This window comes from Octodon degus, unplaced genomic scaffold (assembly GCF_000260255.1).
Source record: "Octodon degus isolate 3935 unplaced genomic scaffold, OctDeg1.0 scaffold00002, whole genome shotgun sequence".
Classification (NCBI taxonomy): Eukaryota; Metazoa; Chordata; class Mammalia; order Rodentia; family Octodontidae; genus Octodon; species Octodon degus.
Window position 1 is genome coordinate 6,086,125 of NW_004524578.1, and position 26,327 is coordinate 6,112,451.

The 26,327-nt window shown below is 44.6% G+C and overlaps 1 pseudogene; it reads left to right on the forward strand.

Moving 5' to 3' along the window:
- Positions 1 to 1,937: 1,937 nt before the first annotated feature.
- LOC101571098 lies at positions 1,938 to 22,969 on the forward strand (annotated as a pseudogene).
- The last annotated feature ends 3,358 nt before the right edge of the window (positions 22,970 to 26,327 follow it).

The window sequence follows — 26,327 nt, forward strand, 5'->3', positions numbered from 1 at the left end:
CCCCCCGTGAGCTCTGCCCTGAGCTGTTGTCCCGCTGACATGCCACCCTGCCTTTGAGCCAGCCAACTATGAACTGAAACCTGACAGACTGAGCCAAATAAAGCTTATCTTCCTACAGTTGTGGGTGTCAGGCATTGTATTTCAGGGAAGAGACAGTAGTACAAGGACTGAGTTTAGCACAGTGCCTGGCCCATCTAGGAAGCTCTCGGTGCAGATAATAACCATTGTTGTAGTTATTCGTGGTTTCGGATTTGAGAACCGGTGAAAGAGGCAGCTCCTTCCGGGAGGAGGTTCTGCTGCTTCGTGACAGTTTTGTGGACACTTCAGACTGGCTCTTTGTGCTTGAGGGTCGTTCGTACGCCCAGAAGGACCATTCTGAGAGCCAATGGGCACAAATCAACACACCTGTTCCAGCCCCGTCTGTAAACTGCTCCCTTACGGGTACTCCCACCCTGCTTATCTTCCTTTGAATATTATCTCGGAAAGCTCCTAGTAACAGCAGGATAGTACATCGACCATAGAATGATTAGTGCCCTTCCACAGTGCCCTAGATTCCTCCGAGGTGTGCACACAGTTATCTTTTTATTGGGGGGGCAGCCTGGCACGCTGCCCCTTTTCCTTGTTCGGCACTTGTCCTGCTGTGGATTCTCAGCGATTGGGGCGCGCACACTGGCATACCACAGCCCGTTCACCAGCCGCCCAGTACCAGTGTTTCAATTCTCGGGGCATCTGTTGGAACGGGTGTAGGATCCAGCTGCTCTTTCTCTCAAAGTCGTTGTGACTTTGACCATGTCTTCCCGCTGAAGGGATGTGAAGTCCTGAACACAGTTAAGTGCTCAGTTAAGGCTTCATTCTGCTACAGGCAGGGCTGACCAAGTCCTAGATCTGTGAGCAACCTTCACAGCACCTGCGGTACTTAGGCAAAACACCAGCCCATGGAATTAAACAGTCCACCAGTACACATTTTTTTTTTTTTTGATCCCATATTGAGAAATCCAGGGTCTTCAGAGTGAGCTACATTCTATTTTTATTCATTTATTCATTTAATTTCGAAAGTTTGCTAAGTCACCAAGTTGTCCAGGATGAGACTTCCAGTACTCCTGTCTCAGGCTCCCGGTGCTGGGATTATAGAAATGTGTTCTTCTGCCTACCTTACAAAAAAAAAAAAAAAAAAAAAAAAAAAAAAAATCCCGATAGATACCAGCCAGTTGCCCTCCAGAAATGTGCCATCCGCGGTTGGACGGGAGGTGGCTGCGGCTGGAAGGAACACTGTGTGGAGACAGGCACTGCCTCCGACCTTGAGCCACCGCGGTCCGCTCAAGTCCTCCGCATGCCAGCCAGCCAGCCAGCGAGGTTCCCTAGCTTCCCTAGCTCGCCCAAACTTCTGGGTGGCATTCTGGAACAAAAAGCAAGAGGATCGCGAAGAGCCAGTCAGACTCTCCCACTTTTGATTTCTAGAAGGAGAACAAGAGACGAGACCACGTTCAAAAATATAGGTCACACCTCGGTTTCTGTGGTTACCAAACACTGTCAACCCCAGCGACTGCCTCCCTCGGGGGATGCCTGGCTCGAGAGGCCTGCCAGCCCAGCCTGCACCCCTCCGGCTGGGTCCCCGCCTCTGCCGGGATCCGGGTCCCAACGGGCCTGCACCGAGAGCCCAGCCCTCGCAGGGCGGGGCGCCCCTGCACTTCCTTGGGGCGCAGACGGCCTTGGGTGGCCCCGATCCGGAGCCCCGAGCGCCTGCAGTGCAGGCAGCGCCCCCTGGGAGGGAGGAGGCCGGGCGCCGGGGAACAATGTGGTGGGTTGTTTTGCAGACCGCCAGCCTCGTTCCCGATCCTCCTTTCCACGCCCCTTGGCCTAACCGCCACCAGCCCGGCGCAAGGAGGGAAGAGCCCCCTTATTTGGTCTTGGAAAGAAAGGGGAAAGGTTATCCTCAGATGCCTGCGGCGTTGGGTCATCCGCCCGCAGAGGCGGCCGCGCCCGCAGGAAGAGCCGGTATCCGCCGGTAGGTGGCGCCGCGGGGTCTACAGGGGCGCGGCGCCGCCGTAAACAACCCGCAGGTCGGGCACCTGGGGCGGGCGGGGGAGGGGCGCCGCGGTGCGGTGCGGGGGAGGGCGGGGCCGAGAGCGGCGGAAAACCGGCCCCGGCCCGGGGCGGGCAGGCTGCCTCCGTCCGAGTCTTGGCGGGGGCCAGGAGAGGGGGGTGCTGCCCGCGGATCCACGGGAGCGGCCGCGAGCGCGCGGTGGGTGGAGGCGGAGTCGGCCCCACACTCGGCCCGGCTTTGGGATCTCAGTTGCTCGAGTTTAAGCGCCAGCTCCGAGGCGCGGCCGAAAGCAGCTCGCAGGCTCCTTCTCTAGCTCAGCCCTCCCGCGCCCCTCCCGCCCCGGGGTGTCCTCCGGCGCGGTGTCCTCGGGCGGGCTCCCTGCCCGCTGCCCCCGTGGGCTGCACCTGGCGCAACCTCCCCGCGGATCCGCACAGGGCTCCAGGGCGATGCAAACGATCACCAGCAATCCGGAGCCACCCAGACAGTAAGAGGCAAATCCGGGATTCGAACCGAGCTGCTTCCCCAAAGCCAAAGCTGGTTGCGCGATGCGGAGCTCCCTGTCTCTCCCGTGATTCCAAGCAATAAAGCGCAAGCAATATGTATCGTTCTCCAAAGACCGTGTAAAAGCAGAAAAGTGACTGGACTTCGTCGGCACAACAAAGCTAAACCTCTGACCGCCGCGAGTGCGGAGAGCGCACCGCTGGAGGTGGGCGGGGGTCGGGGACTGCGCTGTCCCTGCCTCCCCGAGGGCGCTTGCGGGTTTCCAAAGTGACTGTGGGACAGCATTCTGCCGGGGCCCATTGGGCCACCGTGGACTGCTAAGAGGGGCCTGCCGGGCGGAAGTGGCTGCTAACTTTTCTATTTTAGGTAGGTTGCGGGCAGCCCTTTTGTTTGCCTGCGCATCCCACGCGCCGCGCGCACGTTGTTCCACCTGCCTCGCGGAGGGGTGGCGGCCCGGCGATTTTCACTCAAAGGCTCAGCTTCCAGTGCCTTCGCCTGGAAAGGAACCCATTTTCCGAGTCACGCAATGAAAGACAACTTTGGAAGGAGTTGCAGGAGTGATGGGTTGCTGCTTACCTTTTTAAACCGTGCCTGGTTTTTTTTTTCTTTCTAAAAAAAGAAAACCTGTGTGAACAAAATTCCACCTAAGAAACATGGTTTTTCCGTTTTGCATGATTTTTTTTTTTTTTTTTTTTTTTTTAAGAAAAACCTGCTCCTATCAGGGTTGGGGGTTTTCAAGGTTTCCAAGAATTTACTTAGTACTGTGGGAAAGGTACAGCGAGGTTGGCCTGAATACCACTGTTTTCCAGTCATGGGTTTGTGGCAGGTGACTCCACCGTACTAGCCGGTGGATACGCTGAGGTTAAATGAAGCCCAGACCACTTCCGTGGACTCCATGCTTTGTTCAGGGCTTGTTCTTTGTGTGTGTGTGTGTGTGTGTGTGTGTGTTGAGACAGCCTTGCTATGTAGTTCAGGCTGGCCTCGAACTCACCGCGACCCTCCTGTCTCAGCTTCCCAAGGGCTGGGATTATGGGTGTGCACCCCACTGCCCAGGCCTTACTCTCCTTTCCATTCCTGTTTTGGAAATAGTAGCCAGGAGCCAACATCCGTGACATCCAGAACCACTGCTTCTGAACCGGAAGCCCTAGCAAGCTGCCTTGGAAGCCCCGGGCCCAGCCCTCACCCCAGGAGCCTGTAAGCTTCTGCAGCCGGCACAGAAACCTGGCAGGGTGGCCACTGCCTTGCCCCCTCCTGCCAGGCTAGCTGACCCACACGGCTTGCCTGCCGCAGGCAGCTCCCAAATCTCCTTTGGCTTCTCCTCAGTGGCCCAGATTCTGTTGTTTGTGCCTGACGCAAGTGGGGCCCCGGGGAAGCACGGGGGGGGGGGAGGGGGGTGTCATCACCTCCGTGGTGGCCCCTGTCCGGGGAGGCAGCATTGCCCAGGATGCACTCGGTAGAGCCGCATGGCCTGTGCCATTCTGCTTAAACTCTGTGCCCGGGTTGTGTGGGCGGCCAGGTTTCTTCTCTGTGGCAGCCCACACTGGGTCTGGCCCGGGGTGGACACAGCAGGGTACCTTCCAGGGTTTGGCCAGGGGGAAAGAAGGAAATCAGGGGGTGTCTGCGCCCTGACAGCGCTCCATCCACATCGGGCTAACAGTGTGCTCAGCCGTCTCTCTTTTGAGTGTCCTTTAAATGCTGTAAACTATTTAAAGCCGGTACACGTGCATCAGAGTCCTTGCGGAGATCCATGGTGTAAATTAAATGATTCCTGTACAGCAAATTCACAATCAGGTTACGCCAGTTACACAGCATCCCACGGCTAGGAGGTGGCAGGCCAGCAAGTGTCCAGCTCCGAAGAGTGTCTGCTTTTGGCTAGAGGCAGCCTGGGAGGAAAGCGCTGTCTCATGTGGTAGACTGGCTGGGCTTCCCGGCAGCAAAGTTAGAGCCAGCTCCTCATGCAGACAACTTCCCATGATCCTTCTGTCACAGGGTGGCTGGGGAAGACAGTGACATAGGGCTGACGACACATGCAGATGTACGTACCCATGGGTGGCCGCTGCTTTTAGGATTCCTGGCTGTTACCTACGTAAGTCCCCAAACCCACATAGAGCACTTTATTGAAGTCCAGGCTTGTCAGGACTCTTTCTGGTTTTTTTTTTAAAAGCAAAAAACCCAGATTTAATTAGTTTATGAAACTGACAATGGAAAATTCCAACTTCAGGTAAAGGTTGATCCAGGAGATTAACAACATTATCGGGACCTTGCTTTCTCTTTAGCTCAGCTGTATGAGCTTCAGCTTTAATTTGAGATTGGCTGTGTCATGGACTGCCCCCCTACTCACCTGTTTTTTGTTTGGTGTCCCCACCCACTCCCCTTGTTCAGGCCAAAGGCCAAAGAAAACTTACAGGCATAGGTTCCTTAAGGAAAACTCAGGATTCTCTTTTTTACGAGAGGCCAGGGCTGCTGGACAAGCACTGACAGCCAAAGGCCACTTTACACTGCTTGCTTAGCCCCCTCGATGACAAACAGGGTGGAGGAGGGGAAACCTTCCTGGTGAATATTTCAGAGGAGCTTGCTTAAAGTCAAGGAGGCGGGGGCGGGTAACTGGGGCCTGGCCCAGACATGCGCTAGCGATGATGTAGGTTTTCCCCCGTTCCACCATTGGCCATGTTCTGCCACACTCGAGTCAGGGGAGATGAGTTCGAACGCTAGAGGAAAACCTTGCTGTCGGGCTGGCGAGATAACGCGGCGGACTCAGCGCCTGCCTGGCAAGCGCAGAGACCTGGGTTTGATCCCTGTATCACATGGTGCCTATCCTGGAACATTGGGCGCACTGTGCTGGCCGCTGAAACCGGGTGTGGTGGCGCACAGCTGTAATCCCAGCACTGGGGAGGCTGAGCCAGGAGGATCACTAGGAGTCCGAGCCATGTCCCGAGACCCTGCACCAAATAAATAAATAAAAACCTTGCTATCCACAGGGACTGTGTCTGAAGTTCTTGCTATAGCAGAGTAGCCTAGGGACATGTCATTTAAAAGGATAGTTGGTAAGATACTGTGGCGATGTAACAGGTAGAAGTAAATGGGTGAACCTGACAGTGCACAGGTACTACTATAAGGTAGTGATACGTGCGCAGCAGTGTGGTGCACACAGAAATGCGCGGAAGATCCCCATGGACCCTACAGAGACTGACCGAACCAATCATGGCTAAATAAAACACGCAGGTCCCCACTGAGGGTGGCCGGTGGGCTGTCGGCCAGCTCTGGTCACCAGTCGTAGGAGGATCTGAGGGCCGCACATCCTGGGACCGTCTGAACGGGTGCCTCAGTGAACTGCTGAGTTAGCCGATGTCGTGGCCCTGCAGCCACGTCTCAGGCCAGGGGCTTGGGGCTGTCACTGGACAAATGGTGAAATACTGACTGCCGCTTCCCATCCCTGTGGTGCAGGGTGGCTCTGGTTGGCAGCTACTGAGCATCCATTAGCTGAGGAGTCCTTTATAGATCATCTTGTGTGATCCTCTGAGCCCTAGGAGGTCAGCGCTATGAGCTGCGTTTTGCACAGAGGCCATTGGTGCTTACAGAGGCCAGGCCTGTTGTTGCTTATCCCAGATCACAGCGGAAGTAGGTGCAACCAGGTCCGCCTCTGCTCCAGTTGTTCATTCACATTGATTGACTGGTTGAGACCAGGTCTCTCGGTGCTCTCCTGGTTTGCCTGGAGCTCCTCTACGCAAGCAGCAGCCTGCCTCAGCCTCCCAAGAGGCGGGGGGTTGTATGTGTGTCCCACTGTGTCCCCCCTTCATCTGTCTTTTCACTCCAGTTCTGTTCAGTACTTGCTGGATGAGAAGCAAGGTGCTGGGGGCCTGGAGCAAAACTGCTGCCTGGGAATTTAGAAGCTATTGGACAGAGGGACCTTAGCAAAACAACTGAAGTAGTCCATCTTGAATCGTCAAGCTGTGAAGGGGAGGGACCCGGTGCTGTGACGCACGCGAGAGGGAAGTCGAGATGCCTCTGCCTCTGGGGCTGGTGAGATGGCTCAGTGGTCTAAAGCACCTACTTAGAACAAGCTAAGCAAAAAATGCAGCGACCGCGGTTCAATCCCCCAGCACCACATGCCAGCCAGCCCCGCCCCCTGGTGTGCTGAGCTGGCCACACACACACACACACACACACACACTAGATAAATAAATAAATTTTTTTTTTTTTTTTTTTTTAAAAAGATGCCTCTGCCTGGCTTCACCCCACATGCTCTCTGAGGAAGGTTTGGGTATGAGTTCATCGGGGAGGTGCAGTCAGGGCAGAAGCTGGGGAGAGTGACTTGGGAGCTAGTCACTGTGGCTGAGGGTTTGTCAGCAAGCAGGGCTGGGCCAAGGGCTCATCGCTGATTGCCTTAGCACCCCACCCTTAGCACTTCAGACCCACACCCCAGTGGCTGCACCCACCAGAGACCTGTAGGCAGGTGCAGAGGGACAGAGCTGTCTCACTGGGGACTGTCCCCAGCAGACCCGTGTCTGCTCACTGGCCTGATGAGAATGTGCAGAGGAGCGAGGCAACATCAAGAGCGGGAGGTGGGTGACAGGTAGCTGTGCTCTCTGGGTGACACCGTGAGGTCGCGAGGCCCAGGCAGAGCAGTCAGCTGGGAGCGCTCTCGTGGTCGTGGGATGTCTCTCCCTAGGAAGCTGCCTTCTGTTTGCAGCATGACCAGCGTCCCCTGGATGGTTGGGGTACGGAAGAGGCGTTCCAGGGGGCCAGGTGAAAAGGAATCCTCAGCCTCTCCCTGACTTTATAACAGTTTTCACTCAAATCCGAAGGGAAGCAAGGTAGTCTTACTCCTGCTGGTTGGCCAGAAATTGCTTCATCCTGAAAGTATCTGAGGTGTGGAGAGGAACAAGGTCACGTGCGCACACCCAATGGACGTGAAAACAGACAGAGGAAAACTGTTTAAAATAGTGTGTAAAAAATTAAGCAGGCTTATGCCTAGTAATCTGAACAACTACTTTGAGGACAACCATATGCAATGTAACAACCATTGTTGAATTCCCTATCATCTTGTTTTTTGAAATTTGCATTGTTTCTGTTTTTTAAAATTGTTTTATTCTCTTTAAAATAAAAAATAGTGTATAAAGTTATGGTGGGCCACATGCAGAAGGTGTGAATGAAACATAGATGAACTTCACCTTTCACTTTAGCTGTCACCCACAAAATAGTCTGGGAGGTACACGTAGATATTTAAAATCTGTAAATCTAAAGTCTGAAATGCTTCTGATCCAAATATTTTATATGAAGGCTGATTAGCCCAAAGTAATTATATCTCCAGTAAACCATCTTTCAAACAGTAATAGATGAAATATATGTATTTGAAATTAATTTTTATTTTATTCCTTAGCAACACTGTTATCTCTAAATAGTGATTAATATTTAGGAGCTATGTGATTGAATTAGTTCCTTCTTTGTTTTAAGGATTTACAACTCTGTCATATCGTTGTGTGAAAATCTGTTGCTAAGTTTAGTTTACTTAAATAACTGATTTTAATAACTTTTCAGCTATAGTTTTAAGAAGTCTGATTCTGAATGTCAGATAGGCATCGCTGGCCCATAGCAAAGCCTGACTTCCACCTCTTTCCCGTCCATCAACTGAACAAAGAAAAGTAAGATTCCAAGGCTTATCTATTATATGTGGTGCTGCTGGGCTGCGGAGATAGCTCGGTGGTCTAAGCACCTGCCTGGCAAAGCACAAGGACCTGGGTTTGATCCTTGGTACCGTATGTCATGGCGTGCTGGCTACTTAAACCAGGTGTAGTGGCTTATGCTTGTAATCCCAGCTCTGGGGAGGCTGAGACAGGAGGATCACTACGAGTCTGAGCTGCACAGTGAGACCCTGCACCAAATTAATAAATAAACGATTAAAAAATTACGTTGTGCTGCTATAAACATGTACATAGGTGTATCACTGTAACGTGATGATTTTTAAGTCTTTCAGGAAAGTTTTTTTCTTACAAGGAGAATAGTTAAAAGTGATCTCGATGCCCCATCAACAGATGATTGGCTAAAGAAAATGTGGGATTTATACACAATGGAGTACTACGCTGCCACAAAGAAGGAGAAATTTGAGGCATGTGTAGGAAAATGGATGCAACTGGAGGCCATAACCTTACATGGACTATATCAGATGCACAAGTTTAAGGAGCACATGGTTTCTCTTATGCGAGAAACCTAAAATAGAGCAAAATAAAGGAGAGATGATAGGAAGAGCTTTTTAAATGGGGACAAGATATTGGGGATAGGGAAGAAAGAGAAAAGGAATGATGTGAAAAGAGACTCAAATAAAAACTGGAAATAGAAATTTTTCAAGTGAGAAGAGATCCAAGATCAGCAGCAGGGAGGGCCGGGAGGGCAAGAGGACAAAAAGCAGCTGAGCCGTGTTGTGTGTAAGTACAGGTTCCCCACGATGAATGTGCACGGCAGTATGTACGAATAAAAATACAAACACAACTCACATGAGATGTGGCCAGTAATTCACCATCTCCTTTGATAGTAATCAGTTACTGAAATTGATTTTAGAAACTATTGAGATTTTATAATATTTTAATTGTGATAAATTGACATGAGGGCCGGTAAACAGCTCAACAGATTAAAGTGCCTGCAAGCAGGCACAGGGGCCAGGGATTCGAACCCTGGGCCTGCCGTGCCAGCCCTTCCCCTGGGATGCGCTGACATGGAGATTGAGACTGGGCATGGTGGTGCACGCCTGTAATCCCAGCACTTGGGAGGCTGTAAACAGGGGGATCGCTGTGAGTCCGTTCAAGTAGTGAGACCCTGAACACCCTGTAGATTCTTCCCTAAAATACAAAAGATAAATAAATAAAATAAAATTAACATGAAAGACACCATTTTAACCCCTTTTAACTACAAATTTCAGCAGCATTGAGCGTGTCCACATCATTGTCCGATAAATCTGCAGAAATTCTTCACTTTGCAAAACTGAACTTCTATGTCCACTAAGCATTAATGCAGATTTATATTTTTAATAATTGAGTTCAAAATTCAATTATGTGTTTCAGTTGAGAGATGAACATTTTATTTTTAAATTTTAAATATGTTCATATTTTAGGAGAGGAGGCTTTGGGGCCACTCGTTGCTTCTGGTACTAGAATCAAAAGCACAGCATGTTGGAAATATTTATAAACATCTGTTACACAGTTATCCCTGCAGTACATTTTTTTCAAAAGCAGCTAATTTCTAATTCATTATTCAAAGAAGTACCTCTGCTTGCAGGTACAGAGGAAGTTTCCTTTTCAATTTGTTTCTTTTTGAAGTCTTACCTGTGTTATTGAGTCACTTTTCATCTCAGGAAAGGTCCGCCAATCTGGACCATTTTTCTTTTTGTCAAAAAGGCAACACCTGTTTCCTAATGTCACTGCCTGGCATGAAAAGATCTCATAAAATATTTTCAGTGCCGTGTGTGCATAAAATTAACCGCGTTGTAACCTCTCACATCGCTGTTCTTTTGGCTTCCAGTTTTCTCATGCACAACTTTGTCTCTGAACAACAAACACAGCAAGTGGTCTTTGTTAGTACTGCCTGGTCGGAAATTCAACTCCAGACCTTTCACAAAAAAGAAAAATGTGCAATCAAAGAACATATCTTTGTTGTGTTTCCATTTAAATCATACACTGATAAGACATAATTGTTAAGTCAGAAGCTGTTATGGTTTGTATCAGAAATCCAACTCCAGACCTTTCACAAAAAAGAAAGCCTCATGCAGTCAATGGGGCAGCTTCTAGAATTTGTAATTAATCCATGATCCAATGCTGGGATGATGGGTGTGAGTGCTGCTGGGATGATGGGTGTAGTGCTACACCTGCCCTGGGGCAGGTAGCCTGGATGCAGTACAGGGAAGGGAGAAAGGCTTGCTCTCTGCCTCTGCCTCTGCCTCTGTCTGTCCCCGCTGCCCCTGCTCCTCCCTTTTTGCTCTTGTTCTTTTGCTGTCTTCCAGTGCCATGAACTGCTTCCCCCTGCCATGTGGCACTTTACGTTGGAGTCAGCCACATATGGGCTGAAAAGTCCACCAACTGTAGGCTAAATGAACCTTTCCTTCCTTAATTTGGGGTGTTGGGTATTTTGTCCCAGCAATGAAAGAAAAGTAACCGAGACAGGAGCCCTGGGTAGCGTAACACGGATAAAGCATCATTGTTAATGTCAGGAGCTGTAGGTGGCTGTGCCTGTGATCCCAGGACTCTAGGAGATGGAGGCAGGAGGTTTACAAGTTCAAGCCCACAGCCTGGGTGACTTAATGAGACTTTCTCTTAAAAGTGAAAAAATGAGAAAGGGCTGGTGGAATGCCTCACTACAGTGTCCCTGCATTCAGTCCTCAGTACCACAAAACAAATAATAAAACTTTTAGTAATACACACCAGCCCAGCCCAGCCAGGACCCCAGTGACCTAGGAAGGCCCCGACAGGGTACGCATGATGGGCAGGCAGAAACAGTGGAGAGGAACAGCCAAAAGCAGTGGTGAGAATACAGACCCACAGGTGTAAATCAGGTGAACCAGCGCAGTGCTTTGGCACACAAATGCTCGGAATAGAAGCAGGGAGGGGGAGCCACCATCTTTTATCAGAGGGCTTGGGGGGAACTCCAGCAACAGACCAGTCCCTGCCCTCACACCCAGAGGCTCGGGCCAGCCTCGCGCGCAGCACCAATCCCACTGCACAGGCAGCAGCAGTGCACAACACATTTCTGGGGTCCAGCTTGGACCTGCCCCAGAACTGCAGGCACCAGAGGAACTTCGCTACTTTTATTTTTCTCTTTGTTTGATTGTTTTTCTTTGTTCTTTTTAGTTGGCTTTTATTATTTTTGTTTTGGTTTTGACTGCTTTTTGTTTTTGTGGTTATTATTATTTTGCTTTTCTTCTCTTTTTCTTTTTTTTTTTTAACATTTATTTATTTATTTATTTGTGTGTGTGTGTGTGTGTGTGTGTGTGTGGCCAGCTCAGCCCACCAGGGGGCGGGGCTGGCTGGCATGTGGTGCTGGGGGATTGAACCGTGGTCCCTGTGCATTGCCAAGCTTGTTTCAAGTAGGTGCTTTAGACCACTGAGCCATCTCTCCAGTCCCTCTTCTCTTTTTCTAACCCCAAGTTTTTTGTTGTTGTTTTTGGCCAGCTCAGCCGGCCCCGAGGGTGGGGCTAGAATGGCAGGCAGTCCACTGCCTCTGTCTGAGCTTGCCAAAGCAGGCACTTTAGCCTGCTGAGCTATCTTGCTGGCCCATTCCTCTCTCTTTTTTTTCCCCATGACATAGATTTCTTTCCTTTATTTCCCTTCTACTTGCCTGCTTTCTTTCTTTCCTCAACTATCTTGCTTGATTTTTATGATACTTTTAGTGAGTAAACATTGTCTCTTTCTGGTTCTCTTCAAGACTCCCTAGCTTTCTCTTTTATTCTTTCCCTCCTGTGTCTGCCAGTTTCTCAAAACTTGGGGGGTCTCATCCTTTGCCATCCAGCCTTAATCCTAATATAATTGACCTCACCTCTCTATCCTGTCCCTAGCCCTGTTAACCACCCTCCATAATAAGATAAAACCACTATTCTAAAGGGAACATCGTTGCATACAAGTACGTGGCATAGGCTGGACACTTCTGTGACTCTAGAATTCGCTGCTATGGTTAAGGGTATTAAGGTCATAGTTACCACAGGGTGTCAGAACCCAGGCCGCGCTTCACACTGCTGCTCTTGCTAACTATACTGCTTTAGCCACAAGAGCACATCTGACCAGCTTTTCTTCCTTGTACGACACCACTGTGATTGTATGGGGTCCTGATCATCTCTGTAATCCACTTCCAAAAGACTGTGTGCCGAGCGAAATAGATACCAAATTCTCATCCTCAATACACTGGGAAGAAGGGCCGGCCAAATAGCTCAGTGGATCGAAGCACCTGCAGGCAGGAGCAGGGGCCAGGAGTTCAATCCCCAGGCCTGCTGTGCTGGCCCCGCCCCCGGGGTGCACTGAGACACGATTGAGACTGGGCGTGGTTGTCCACGCCTGTAATCCCAGCTCTTGGGAGGTTGTAAACAAGCAGATCACTATGAGTCCGATCTAGTAGTGAGACCCTGAACACCCTGTAGACCCTTCCCTAAAATACAAGAAAAAAAAAAAGACCCAACAACACTGGGAAGGTAGGTTCTTGGGATAGACACAAAAACCAACAACTAACTACATCTAAAAGACCTCCCTGATGAATGGACATCTCCTTGGCAAGCCTTGATACCAGGAATAAAGGTACCTACCATAAGAAATCTACAAGAATCAACACAGAAAATAAAATAAAAAACAGAAAATGACAAGATTCAGAAGCAAAATGCAACCCCAGCCTCCTAGTTCACCTAGGACAAAAGTCTAGAAAACAGTGAGATATGGGAAATTGGATGCGGATCCCTGGAACTTTCTGAAATGATAATGAAGACATGAAAAAACAAATAAAGGAGCTATAGAAAAATAATCTCGAAGGTGGAAAATGACAAAGTAAATCGAAGTAAAAGACGTTATGCTAGACACAGACAAAAACAAGAAGGGGTGTTCAGGTAAACAATGGGATCCATGAGTGCCCAGCGTAGGAAAGCAGTGGAGTCCATGAGACAGATGCAAACAGAAATCCAGGAGATTAAAAGCTGCACTGAAAGAACACACGGCAGATTGAGTGAGGACAAGGACAGAGTAATGTCTAGAAGATGGGATGGTAGCTAATGAACATGAAGGGAAAGTTATCTTAAAAATAGCAAATACAATGAAGAAAACCCAAACAGGTACAAGGCGAAGCAATGAACAACAATAGAAGATTGACTGGAGTCAGTGAGAAACCTGGAGACAATACAAAAGCCATAAAAAACACTTCCCAGGGCCAGCAAGATAGCTCAGTGGATTAAAAGCACCTTTGCAGGCAAGCTGAGGCAAGCGCAGGGCCCACAGTTGGATACTCAGCACCATATGCCAAGCCAGCCCCACCCGCAGGGTAGGCTGAGCCAGCCAGCGTCTGGGTGTAGTGGTTTGCACCTATAATTCCAGAGCTTGGGAGGCTGAAAACGGGAGAATCACTATGAGTCCAATCTACGTAGCGAAACCCTATAAATCCTGTAGACCCTGTAATAAAAAAGAACAACAACAACAACCCAAGTAAATGAAGCATCTAGAACTCTAAATGGGGGCCTTGTCAGTTAGCTCAGTTGTTTAAAGTGCTTGGTTGGGCAAACTCAGGAAGGTGCGGAGGACCGTGGTTCGATCCCCAGCTCCATGTGTTGCAGTGTGCCCGTCCTTAAGGCAACCTGAGCCAGCCAAAAAAACCAAACAAAACTCCAACAACTTCTCAAGCTTTGGGCTGGCCTGATAGCTCAGCAGACTAAAGTGCCTGCTTAGGCAGAGCACAGTGGCAGGGGTTAGATCCCCTGGGGCCTGCCATGCCAGCCCCAGCCCTGGGGCTCACTGAGATGGAGATTGAGACTGGGCGTGGTGGTGAATGCCTGTAATCCCAGCACTTGGGAGGCTGAAAACAGGAGAATCACTATGAGTCCGAGCTACATAGTGAGACCCTGTAGATCCTGTCCTTAAATACAGAAAGAAAAAAGAAATTTAAAAAAATTATAATTAGAACTCTAAGCCATGATCAAAATAAATCTACAGAAAAGTAAATAATAAGCGGGAGTCTAGAAATTCAGCACAAAGACAATATCAAAAGAGGCTAGAAAAAAGAAATAAATTATCTATAAGAAAAGCCCATCACAAGCATAGCACACTTCTCAACACAAACTATAAAATCAAAGAGTGCTTTGAGTAAGGTATTTTTTTTTCCTGGTACCAGGGATTGAACTCAGAACCCTGCGCTTGTCAAGCAAGAGCTTATTCTACTGAGCTATCTCCCTGGCCCCCTGAGTAAGGTATTCTAAGGTCCAAACAACCTCTTACCCTTATTGGTATACTCTGAAAAACTGTATTTCAAAATCAGTGGAGAAATAGTATACTTCCATGACAAAGAACAACTGAAGAAATTCATGACCACCCAACCAACTCATCAGAATATTCTGAAAGATATATTAGAAAGAGAAAATGAAGATCGCAAGCACAAGAACACAAATAGAGGGAAACCACCAGGTAGGGCAAGCAATTAAATAGACAGGAAAGACAGGGAACCAACAAAAGGAAAACAACATGACAAAATAAGCCAGTACATATCAATTTATAACCATCAGTGTAAGTGCTTTCACCTCACCAAGAAACAGACTGGCAGAAGGGATCAAGAAGAAAGATCCAACAATATGCTGCATGAAGAAACACATTTAATTCAAAAAGAAATTCATAGACTCAAAGTCAAAGTGTAGAAAACAATACTGCCTATCACAGGAATCCGGAAAAAGCAGGGGTGGCTGTTTTATTATCACACAAGGAACTTCAAGTCAAGGCTGATCAGAAGAGACAATATTACTATATACTTTTTAAAATTTAAACACAAAAAAATCAATAAAAAATGATACAGAATTTTAAAACAAGGCAATAGAAAATTAACAATGGTTGATGTATTACATATTGGTATCTTCAAGGTACTTGCTCAAATTGCAAGATATAGGCATGAAAAATTTCTATTTGTTCTTTTCAACAAATAGACATTAGTAGTATATTAACATATTATCATAACTAATATGTTTTTCCTTTAAGAAAGAGAGCCACTTAAACAAATGACCTGGGAAAACATGACAAAGACTTAAAGTAGACCAACATCTCTCACCACAAAGTAAACTAAAATCAAACTGATCAATGATCCAAATATTAAAACAGATACTAAGTCTACTGGAAGAGGAAGTATGCAAAAATCTTGAAGACACAGGGGTAGGCAGAAAGTTCATGAATATAAAAACCAAATTACATGACAAGTATTTGAAGGAATCAACAACTTGGATCTCATATTTTTAAAATTGTTTTGCACATCAAATGAAATCACCAACAGAGTGAAAAGAAAATCCAGATTGGAAAAAAAAAAATTTAGGAAGCTCCCTCAGAAAAAGAACTTCTATCTAGAACATACAAATAATTGAAAAAAATATGAGATTCCCAAATTCAAAGACCAAATCCAAAAATGGTCATGTGAGGTGAATACATACTTGTCAGATGAAGAAATGCTAATGGCAAATGAATATATGAAAAAAAATGAATATTTGTGGCCCCTTTGTCAAAGGTAAAGTGGGCTGAGTGTGTTTGTAGTTGTGGTGTCTGTATATTCTAATCTGTTCCACTGATCCTCAGGTCTGTTTTTTTTTTTTTTTTTTTTTTTTCCCAGCAGTACCATACTAATTTTATCACAATAGCTTTGTAGTATAATTTCAAGTCAGGACTCGGGATGCCTTCTGCCTTGCCTTTGTTGCCCAGCATTGTGTTGGACAATCTTGGTTTGTGGCTCTCCCCAAATCTTGTCTTCTCAATTATTTAAGAGTTTGATGTTGGTGTCTGTTTGGCTCAGTCCCCAGCCCTTTGGTATAGAGTTCTGGTGAAGTTGTACCCCAGAACTTCCCCACATTGTTACAGAAGAGAGAACCACCAATTAGAACAAATATGACATCCTAGCTAAACTAGTACAATTAGAAATAACAATAGCATCAAGCACAATTTAGAAGCTGACAAGCTGTGTAACTTGATTTTGCAAAAAAAGAAAAGAAAAGGAAAAGAAAGTAAAATAATTGAACAAGATAAAATAAAATAATGTTTGTTTATTTTAAAACCAGGGAGGCTGCCCCACCCACCTGCTTCTATTCCATGTATCGTTGTCCCTTAGCACAACACTGGTTCACCTAACTTGCCACCAGCTTGCTTGTATGTGACAGTTTTCCATCTCACCAGTCTTGCCTGCCCATCCTGTGTGCCCTAGTCAGTGTCCTGCTGTGTGGCTGTTGTTGCCCCAGTGGCCTGACCCTGTGGTGTAGGGGGAGAGGCCAGTCCAGTGGAGCTTGTTGCTGAGTCCTGAATTTTTCCCAAGTTGGTTGTCAGGTTCCCTATATAGCAGATAAGTGAAAAGTCCAGAGCCGAGATAATAGTCATAAATATATATGAACCAAATACTGGTATACCAAACTACATAAAACAAGTATTAATAAAGATGAAAGATAAAATAAGCACTAACACAGTTGCAATGGGGGAACTTAATACTCCACTCATACAATTGATCAAGTAGACACAAAATCAATGATGAAATACGTGAATTAAACCAAACCTGTGTGCAAATGTACTAAATACATCCCTACAGAATGTTCCATTCCACATCAAAATACACATTCCTCTCCTCTACACTTGGGACATTCTTCAAAATAGACCACAAATGAACCCACAAAATATGCTTAAGTAAATGCAGAGGAACCGAAATTATTCATGCATATTTGCTGACAATAGTCAATGAAATTTGAAGTAAATGGCAAAAGAAACTATAAAAACTACACAAACATATGAAAGTTAAACAAAATGCTCTTAAACAACTAATGAGTCACAGATGAAATTAAAGAAGAAATTAAACAGTATCTATAATTAAATGATGATGCCAATACAGCACACTAGAACTTTTGGGATACAGTGAAAGCAGTCCGATGAGGGAAATTTATAGTGACAAAGTCTCATATCCAAAGGAACTAAAAACAACAACCTAATGTCAAACTTCAAACTTCTAGAAAAAGAAGACCAAATCAAACCAAAGCTCCTACAAGAGAGGAAAGTATAAAGACCAGAGTGGAATGAATGGAACTGAGACTAAGAAAATAATACAAAGAATCAATTAATTGAAGAGTTGGTACTTTTATTTAATGGTTTTTTCCCCCCCTTGGTGGAACCGGGGATTGAACTCAGGCCCTTACACTTGCCAGAGAAGCACTTATTCTACTGAGCCATCTCCCCGGCCCTGAGAGTTGTTACTTTATTTTTTTTAATTATTTATTTATTTTTATTTATTACATTTATTTATTGTGTGTGTGTGTGTGTGTGTGTGTGTGTGGCCAGCTCAGCCCACCAGGGGGCGGGGCTGGCTGGCATGTGGTGCTGGGGATCGAACCGCGGTCCCTGTGCTTTGCCAAGCTTGTTTCAAGTAGGTGCTTTAGACCACTGAGCCATCTCTCCAGCCCCGAGAGTTGTTACTTTAAAGGAGTAAATAAAATTGATAAACTCCTAGCTGATCTTATTAAAAGAAGGAAAGAAAAATCTCAAATTCCTGCAATGAGAAATGAAAGGTTTAAAATCTTCACAGATCCTATGAAAATTCAGAAGATCATCAATACCTACTTCAAAAATCTTTACTCAACTAGGATGGAAAACACAGAAGAAATGGACAGACTCCTAGACACATGAATCACCAAAACCAAATCAAGAAAATATAAAAATTCTAAATAACCATATATTAAAACATCATGTTACAGAGATATATGTGCACCCATGTTTATAGAAACACATTTTGTAATAGCTAAATCTTAGAATCAACCCAAATGCCCATCAACCAAGGAATGGTAAGAAAAATGTGTTCTTTTTATACAATGGAACACTACTCAGCTATAAAGAAGGATAAAGTAGAGGATTTATAGTTAAATGGATGCAACTAGAGACCGTTCTCATAAGTGAAATAAATCAGACTTACATGCCTCAACATAGTATTGTCTACCTAGTGTGAGAAACAAAATAAACAAAGACCAAATTGTACAATAGATATTATGAGATAGGAAGAAAATTTTCAAAGGGAAAGAGGATCTAGGATGGTTAAAGGGGAAAGGAAGGAAGAGGAAAGCAAAGAAAATGTAAGATAGTTATACTACTACTTTCCCTTAATTCATTGAAAAGAAACATTTGTATTATTATCATTTAGAGAATTGTTTTATGCCCATATCTTGTACTCTGAGTGACTACTTTTTTTAAATGTATTTTTTAGTACAGGGTTTCACTACATGGATCAGACTTGTAGTGATCCTCCTGTTTTCAGCCTGCCAAGCACTGGGATTACAGGCATGCACCGCCACACCCAGTCTTTGAGTAATTACTTTGAAGATAACAATATGAGATGTATTAACTATTGTCCTATTATTTTATGAAGTTTTGTTTTATTTCTTCCATAAAATGAAAAACTTTCATAAATTCAAAAATATTATGAGTGCCTTCTTTGCTATATCTTTCTTTTAATAGCTTCCAAACAACATTTTTCATCCATGAAAATAAATTTAGCAAATACCATTAAGTAATGCATATTTTAAAAAAGAAATCCACTGTACTTTCAAATGCACCAAAAATGAGCCATATTTCATGCTTTTTAAATTCTCATAATTTTAAATCTTCAGTAATATGTTCTCTCTTTCCCCAGTATTTGCTGACAAATTAATTCACGTTAGATCTTCTTTCATTTTGTCTTTATTTCTACTACAGCTTATTTCTACTATTTCCATATAACAAGAAAACACAATTATCTCCAAATGGCATGTGAATTTTGATCTTTGCATCAGAAATCTTAGCAGAGCTTTCTCATCTTTTATCATGTCACTTAATACAATGGTTTAAGACTTAGATTGAATATTTCAGTATAGATTGGCAGACAAATTGTAGAAGTTATCATATTCTAGGTGTAATATTTCCTCAATATAACTAAAATGCACAAGTCTTAGGAGTTCATGTATTGAGTTTTTATCCTCTCTACCTGCCCATGGTACCGGGACATGGACCAAGATGTAAAATTATTCCTGAGTCACACAGAGCTCTATTATTCCTCTTTCATTAAAACCTGCAGCAATTATCACTATTGTCACTTCTGGCATAACAAATTCATTTTATTCTATTTGTATAAACAGAACCATTCATCTTCAGTTCCTGCCTTCTTTTACTCAAAGTTTTTAGAATAAATTTCCATTTTTGAGTGTATCAATATTTCCTGATTATTGTTGGGTAGCATTATTACAATCTCATATACATGAACAAGCCACAAGTTGCATACCTATTCTCTACTGGCATTTGGATTGCTTCTAGTTTGGGACAATTGTAAATAAGGTTGCTATACACATGCTTGTCAAAGTCTCATAGAGCAGGTAGATGCTTTAATTTTATTGGAAATCATAAAACAGGGCTGGAGATGTCACTCTGCAGTAAATTTGACTCCCCAGCACCACAGAGCTGCATCCCACCCGTGTGGAAGAGAGCTCTGCTGCTCTAACCCCTGCTGACACGTGGTCTCAGTCTTCATCATAGCTGTTCTGCTTGATACCCAGTGACAGCACACTGTGTCGTCTTAACTTGCGTATCCCTAATGCAACCTGTACTTGCTGGTGATTCAGGTCTTTTTTCTGCTTGTTCACATATTCTGCCCATTAAAACCTGGTAACATATTCTTACTGACTTGCAAGAATTCTCTGTAGATTTTTTTTTTTTTTTTTTTTACCAGGGCTTGAACTCAGGACCCTGCGCTTGTCAGGCAAGCGCTTATTCTACTGAGCTATCTCCCCAGGCCCTCTCTGTAGATTCTGGATCTGGATTCTTTATTCAATTCTACTGCAAATATTACTCCCAGTTTGCACTTTTTCTCTTCATTTTCTTAATGCTGTATTTTGAAGGGCAATTTCAAATCTTGATAAAATCCAATTTTATAATATTTCATAGACAACCTGTTGTACCATACTGAACTGTATGCTATTTCTTGGAGGTGGGTGTATTCACCTTTGCTTTGGAATTTTACACTTTCTAGTGTAAATGTGGCACAACATATTTCTCTGAGCCTTGTATTTCCTGATCAGGAAACTGCATCAATTTGAGGTTTGATTTCTTTAGTGAGACAAGAGTTTGCCAAGACTTTAGGATGCACACAGTTTCCAGTTATCAGTTTTTATATGTAAGAGAGAGGATCTTGCTCAGTTGCTCAGACTGGCCTCAAACTTGATTGTTTTGCATCAGCCTCTCTTGCAGCTAGGATTACAGGCACATACCACAATGTCTGAATCCAGTTGTGACTCTTGTTGATTTTAGCAGTTGTTGATGCTCAGTGCGTATGTTGGCTCTCTACTGCTGTAACTGAATACCAGAGGCAAGCAATTTAACTAGAAGAAAGGTTCATTCTGCTTCACAATTCTGGATGTCAGCTCATGGTCAGTTGGTCCCACTAGTTACTTTGTGGGTAAATAAGGGCACTCCTCAGGGGCACTCCCCAATTATCTGAAGCCCTCCTCCTAGGCATCACCTCCTAATGTTTTCTATCTCATTCCGATAGCCCCAAGTTGAATATAGTACCAAACCTTACTTAACCCATGGAGCTTTGGGAGATACTGCAAATCTAACTCCCAGCAGTGCCTGGAATTATGAATTCTCTTGTGCCATCCAACTTTCTGTTGTTATTTCTTTGTTGTGATACTATTACAAGGAGACCCTTCTCCACAAGCTTTCTAATTACATAACACTACAGTTCATATCAGAAAGATAGAATAAATGCTGGATTTTTCCTTTATCCACCAGTTTTCAATTCTAAAAGTGTGACCATTTTCCTTTTTTAGTTTCTAAGTATTATTATGAATTCATGAAATTTAAATATTTCCTACTGCTGCAGAAATTCTCCAGAGTTTGGCCGGTGAGATCCTCCTGAGGGTGCTCCCTGGGTCCTGTTGACACAACACTGAGAACCTTTAATTGCTTCTTTGCTTTTGGAGATGGAAACATATTCTAGGACCATCTTTTCTGTTACTTTTGCATGATACCTGTAGTCAGTCATTTCTTCAAGGAATCCTGGCACTTTTTGGTGAAAAAATGGTACATGAACCAAAGATGCTTTTAAATATCCAATAGGAATGCTTATTTCTCTAGATTGAGCATTAGTTTTTCTCAGTGGCTCTAAAACACACACACACACACACACACACACACTTCTGATTTTTTTAAAAATTCTGATGTATTAGAAAACACATACAGATGCCTTATACATACATACAAATATATATCTAAAGACAAAATATATGATGAGTCAGTATTGCTATTTCCAGTCTAACTCAACTGTAACTCTTTTTCTCTATGTCATGACCTGGTTCTCAAGAACAGGAGAGATGATAGAATTAGACTGCCTATAATTAGTACTTTGTTTTATGTTATCATAGACATACAACCAACTTAGAGCAAAAAGTAAAACATTAGTCTACTATAACTACAATCATTTAAAACATTAAAATAAATCTTCTTGTGTCTCACCACATCCTCTTTCCTTCTTTCACAGCAGTACTAGATGTAGTCAGCTTGTGGCTGCTCCGGTCTGTGCGAAGCCTTATGGGCACGAGGTAGTGTCAGTGTCTGGGTTGCTCTAAAGTCCATCCCCTCATCTGTCCTCACATCCGAGAGGATCGTTGTGGGTGTCTGAATCTTGTTCTCTAGCAGATTTCACAGAAAGGACTCGAAGGAACACAATTCTCTGAGATCTTCCATGTTCATGATGGTTTGTTTTTATACTTAAAATTCAGTTTTACAGGATATGAAATCGTGCATATACATTTTCTTACATACATGATTACAAATTTTTAGCATAAAGTGCTCCTGTGAAAATGGTTGATGACATCTACCCTTCTTTCCCTTATGAGTTCCAGTCTTTCTTTATTTTAGTTTTTGAAGAGAATTCAAGAGAAGTGGCTGCAAAGCCTAACCGGGGAGGCAGGAACCAAGATAGAGAGGTTGCTGGGGGGGCACTGTGGCCAGGGTCACCACCATCGAGACGGTGAGGTGCAAGATCCGGGTTCTTCAGCAGCGAGCTGATGGTGCAGAGGAGCCGGCTGAACGCCTCCAGCGGGAAGTGGAGGGAGAAAGGCAGGCTCGGGCGCAGGCTGAAGCAGAGGTAGCCTCCTTGAACTGCAGGATCCGAGTAGTAGAAGAGGAGCTGGACCGTGCACAGGAGCGCCTGGCCACTGCCCTGCAGAAGCTGGAGGGAGCTGAGAAAGCTGCCGATGAGAGTGAGAGAGGTATGAAGGTTACCGAAAACCGGCCCTAAATGAAGAAAAAGTGGAGCTCCAGGAAATCCAGCTTCAAGAAGCTAAACACACTGCCAACGAGGCCGGTAGGAAGTGTGAAGAGGTGGCTCTAAGCTGGTGATCACTGAAGGCGATTTGGAGCGCGCAGAGGAATGAGCTGAGCTGGCAGATCCCGTTGCCGGGAGTTGGATGAGCAGATCAGTTGGATGAACCAGAACCCGAAGCGTCTGGGTGTGGCTGAAGAAAAGTACTTGCAAAAAGAAGACAAATATGAGGAAGAAATAAAGAATCTTACTGATGAGGAGGCGGAGACGCACACGCTCTGAGTTTGCTGAGAGATCAGTAGCCAAACTGGAAAAGGTAATTGAAGACTTGGAGGATAAGCTGAAACGCACCAGGAAGAGGAGCGCCTCTGTGCACAAGGGATGCTGGACCAGACTCTGCGGACCTGAAGGAGATGCGGAGCTCCCTGTCCTGCCCTGCCCCGCCGCTGCTCCTCCCCATGACCCCAGCACACCGTGGCCTGGGGCCAGCCTGCCCCAAGCTGACCTCAGAACTGAGCGCTGATCTTTAACCAGAAGGCTGCTTTCGCCTTCCTACATCCTCGCCCCACCCCCTACCTCCACCCCCTTGTCTTTTTCATCCAACATCTGCCTCTTCCCAGAGATTACTGCTGGGCTAGAGGCCGTGCATCGTTGGGGACAACATTTAAGGGAATGTGAGCACAATGCAAAGTGTCTTCAAAAGCATGTTGTGATGTACACATTCGTAATACCTTTAAGTTGTAACAAACCATTTGTAAAACGTTCCGAATCATTCCAGAGCTCCAGAGCCGCAATCTAATTCCATTCACGCTGGAAGGTAACTTTTCAGCCTAATGCACAGTGCTCTCTCCATAGAGGAAGAAAAGAAGTATGGGCCTACCTTACCACGCTAGACAGAGTCCAGGCAAACACTCCACCAGGGAGACCTTACAGCTCTGTACCAAGTACCAGCTAAACCAGAAGGGGGATTCCAGAAGGAATTAGCCAAAAACCAAAACCACGTGGCTCAGGTTGTCTTTGGACAACTTTATTTTTATTTTGTTACTTTTCTCATCAGAAGTGATGGAGAAAAGATATGAAAATGGTTAGACCTCTGAGACTGAGACTTTTTTTTTGTGTGTGTGTGTGATGCAGGAATGAACCCATGGAGGGACTGATGCATACTAGGCAAGCTCTCTACTACTGAGCCACATCTCCAGCCACGAGATCAAATTTTTGCCCTATTTCTACCCCTTGTCCAGCTACTCACTAAACAGATCATGTATCCCTCCCTTAATTTTGATGTGACCACTTAATTGCTTTCCCACTTCTTTGAAAGAAAAGAAAAATAACCTTTTTGCCACTCCTTCAGCCCTATGAAATTCATCTCACCTTTTTCGGGTCTGTAGCTGCTGTCTCTAGAAGTGCCATCTCATTGTGCTTCGTTTCAGTCAGTGCTGGAAAAATCTCACATATCTTATGTACAAAACTTCGAAGATTTTGTATTATTGTGAAATTTTGCTTCTTTAGGGTTGGAATGCATGGCCGCCCCATCTGGCTGTGAAGAGTTCTCTCCAGTCTGGGGGCAGGCAGTGTGCTCATATTTGGAAGTCTCTTCGCCACCCGGTCCCTACTTTAGATGAGGCTTCTGTGAGCTCTGCCAGGTGCCCATCCTGCAGCTCATTGGCTTGAAATTTACACTCCATTGTTGTGGTCTCTGGGGCCAGTCAGGAAAAGCAGAACCAGTAGTGCAACTGTTTTGGTACTGAATGTTGACAACTGTCTTTTTGAAATAAAGAACCAGTCCCTCCCCCCCCCAAAAAAGAAAAAGAAATGATACAGAATTTCACTGAACAAAATGATAGGACTTCAACAGCGGTTGTTATATTACATATTGTTGTCTTCAAATTAGTTGTTCAGATTACCAGTTATAAGCCTGAAAGATTTGTCAAAAATTTTTTAAAAATTATAAAGGAGCAAGAAAAAAGTGTAAGCATTAACTGCTCCTTTCATTAGACCAGTGGAAATCAGCAGTACCGTTATCTAAGCTATCGTGTGTACAGTCATATATATTTTTTCCTTCCTTCCTTTTTTCCTCTCCTTTCCCTCATCCCAGTTGCTCCTTCCTTTTGAGCAGTTTCTTTCCCTTTCACAATATTCACTGTACCTTTGAGGTCCTATTTACTCTTTCATTTTCTTACAGTAGGGAGACAATATGAGGCTTACGCATGCTGGTGTGATGTATTTCACTCATGAGTATTGTCTCTAGTTACATCCATTTATCTATAAAAGTCTCGAGTTTATCTTTTTATAGCTGAGTAATATTCCACTGTGTAAAAATATCACATCTGTTCTTTGAGGGGGATCTCTTATTTATTTATTTTTACCATTTTCTTTCTTGGAACTGGGAATTGAACTGAGGGTCTCATGCTTGCCCAGGCAGGCACTGCGCCGCTGAGCCACATCTCCAGCCCAATATCTTTCTTATCCATTCTTCAGTGCAGTGCACTCGGGTTGTTTCCAAGATGTAGCTATGACAAATCCATTCTCTTCTTGTTTTGATTATCCCAAACATTTTTAAACTCTAGAATGTTTCCTTAACCCCCAGTGCTAGAGTGAGCTCTCTCCAGGTGTCAGCTTTTGGTGGAGTCCGTAGGGCTACTGTTTGCTCTTCACCTCATTTCAAAGGTGTGGAGTGAGGCTCTGCAGTAGGGGGCCTGTAGACTACATCCAGTAGTCTCACCGAGGATGTTCTTTTCGGCCTTATTTCTTGAGTTATAGTCTTGAGGATTTATTTTGCTGTCCTGACTTGCTTGCTTCTTCAGGTCTTCTGTTATCCATAGATTCCCTCTGCTATCTTGCACATTTGTCACTTTCTCCTAAATCTTTGTTATTCTTTTATTTATTTCTTTTTTATTCAAGAGCTTACCTCACTCTTTCTCTGAAGGCATTATTACTTAAGCTTTTTCATATCCACTTAGCCTTCATACAGAAATAATTCTTCCCTTTAAATCTTAACTATTTCTGCGTTTCATTTCTACACTTTTACCCTATAATTCTTTTATATTATGATTCTGATGTATTTTCATGTTTTTTGTCATTTTCTTGATTTTTTTAAACCTTGTTTTGAAATGGCAAATTGTACTTTTAAAATGTATTCTGTGGTTGTGTCTTTATGTGTATTGTTATTATCCTGGATCTTTTTGTTTTGTTTTGTTTTTAAATTGTAACTTGTCAAAATCTGACTTTCTTCTTTAGGCTTCGGGTAACACTCATTTTCTTGGCTTAGATTGAAGTAGGACTAAAGAAAATTTTCTAGTATCATAAAACTTCCTTTTTTTTTGTAGTGTGAAAAATATGGTAGGTTACTTTCTGAGATTTTCTCTCTCTCTCTGTTGTCTTGGTCTCTCTCTCTCTCTCTCTCTCTCTCTCTCTCTCTCTCTCTCTCTGTGTTTGTGTCTTTGGAAAATTTATTAGGGAGCAGGAATAGCTCCTGAGAGACAGGAGGGGGTCCCAAGTATGTTGCCAATGAGCCCTGCTTCTCTGAGAAAATTTTATAGAGCAGTATCACTAGGTGGGTTCAACATGGGTCAAACTTATAATCAACCAATAAGATTTTAAGTATAGCTGCATGGCTGTTGTTGATCCAGTAGTAGTGAGGTCATTTCAATGACATCATCAATCTTGGTCAATAATCTACTGTGTTATTCTTGCCTTTAATCCTAGTCTCGTTTTAGTGGGTTGGAGAGGTGGGCCTACTCCTAACGAGATAATGGTTTATATATGC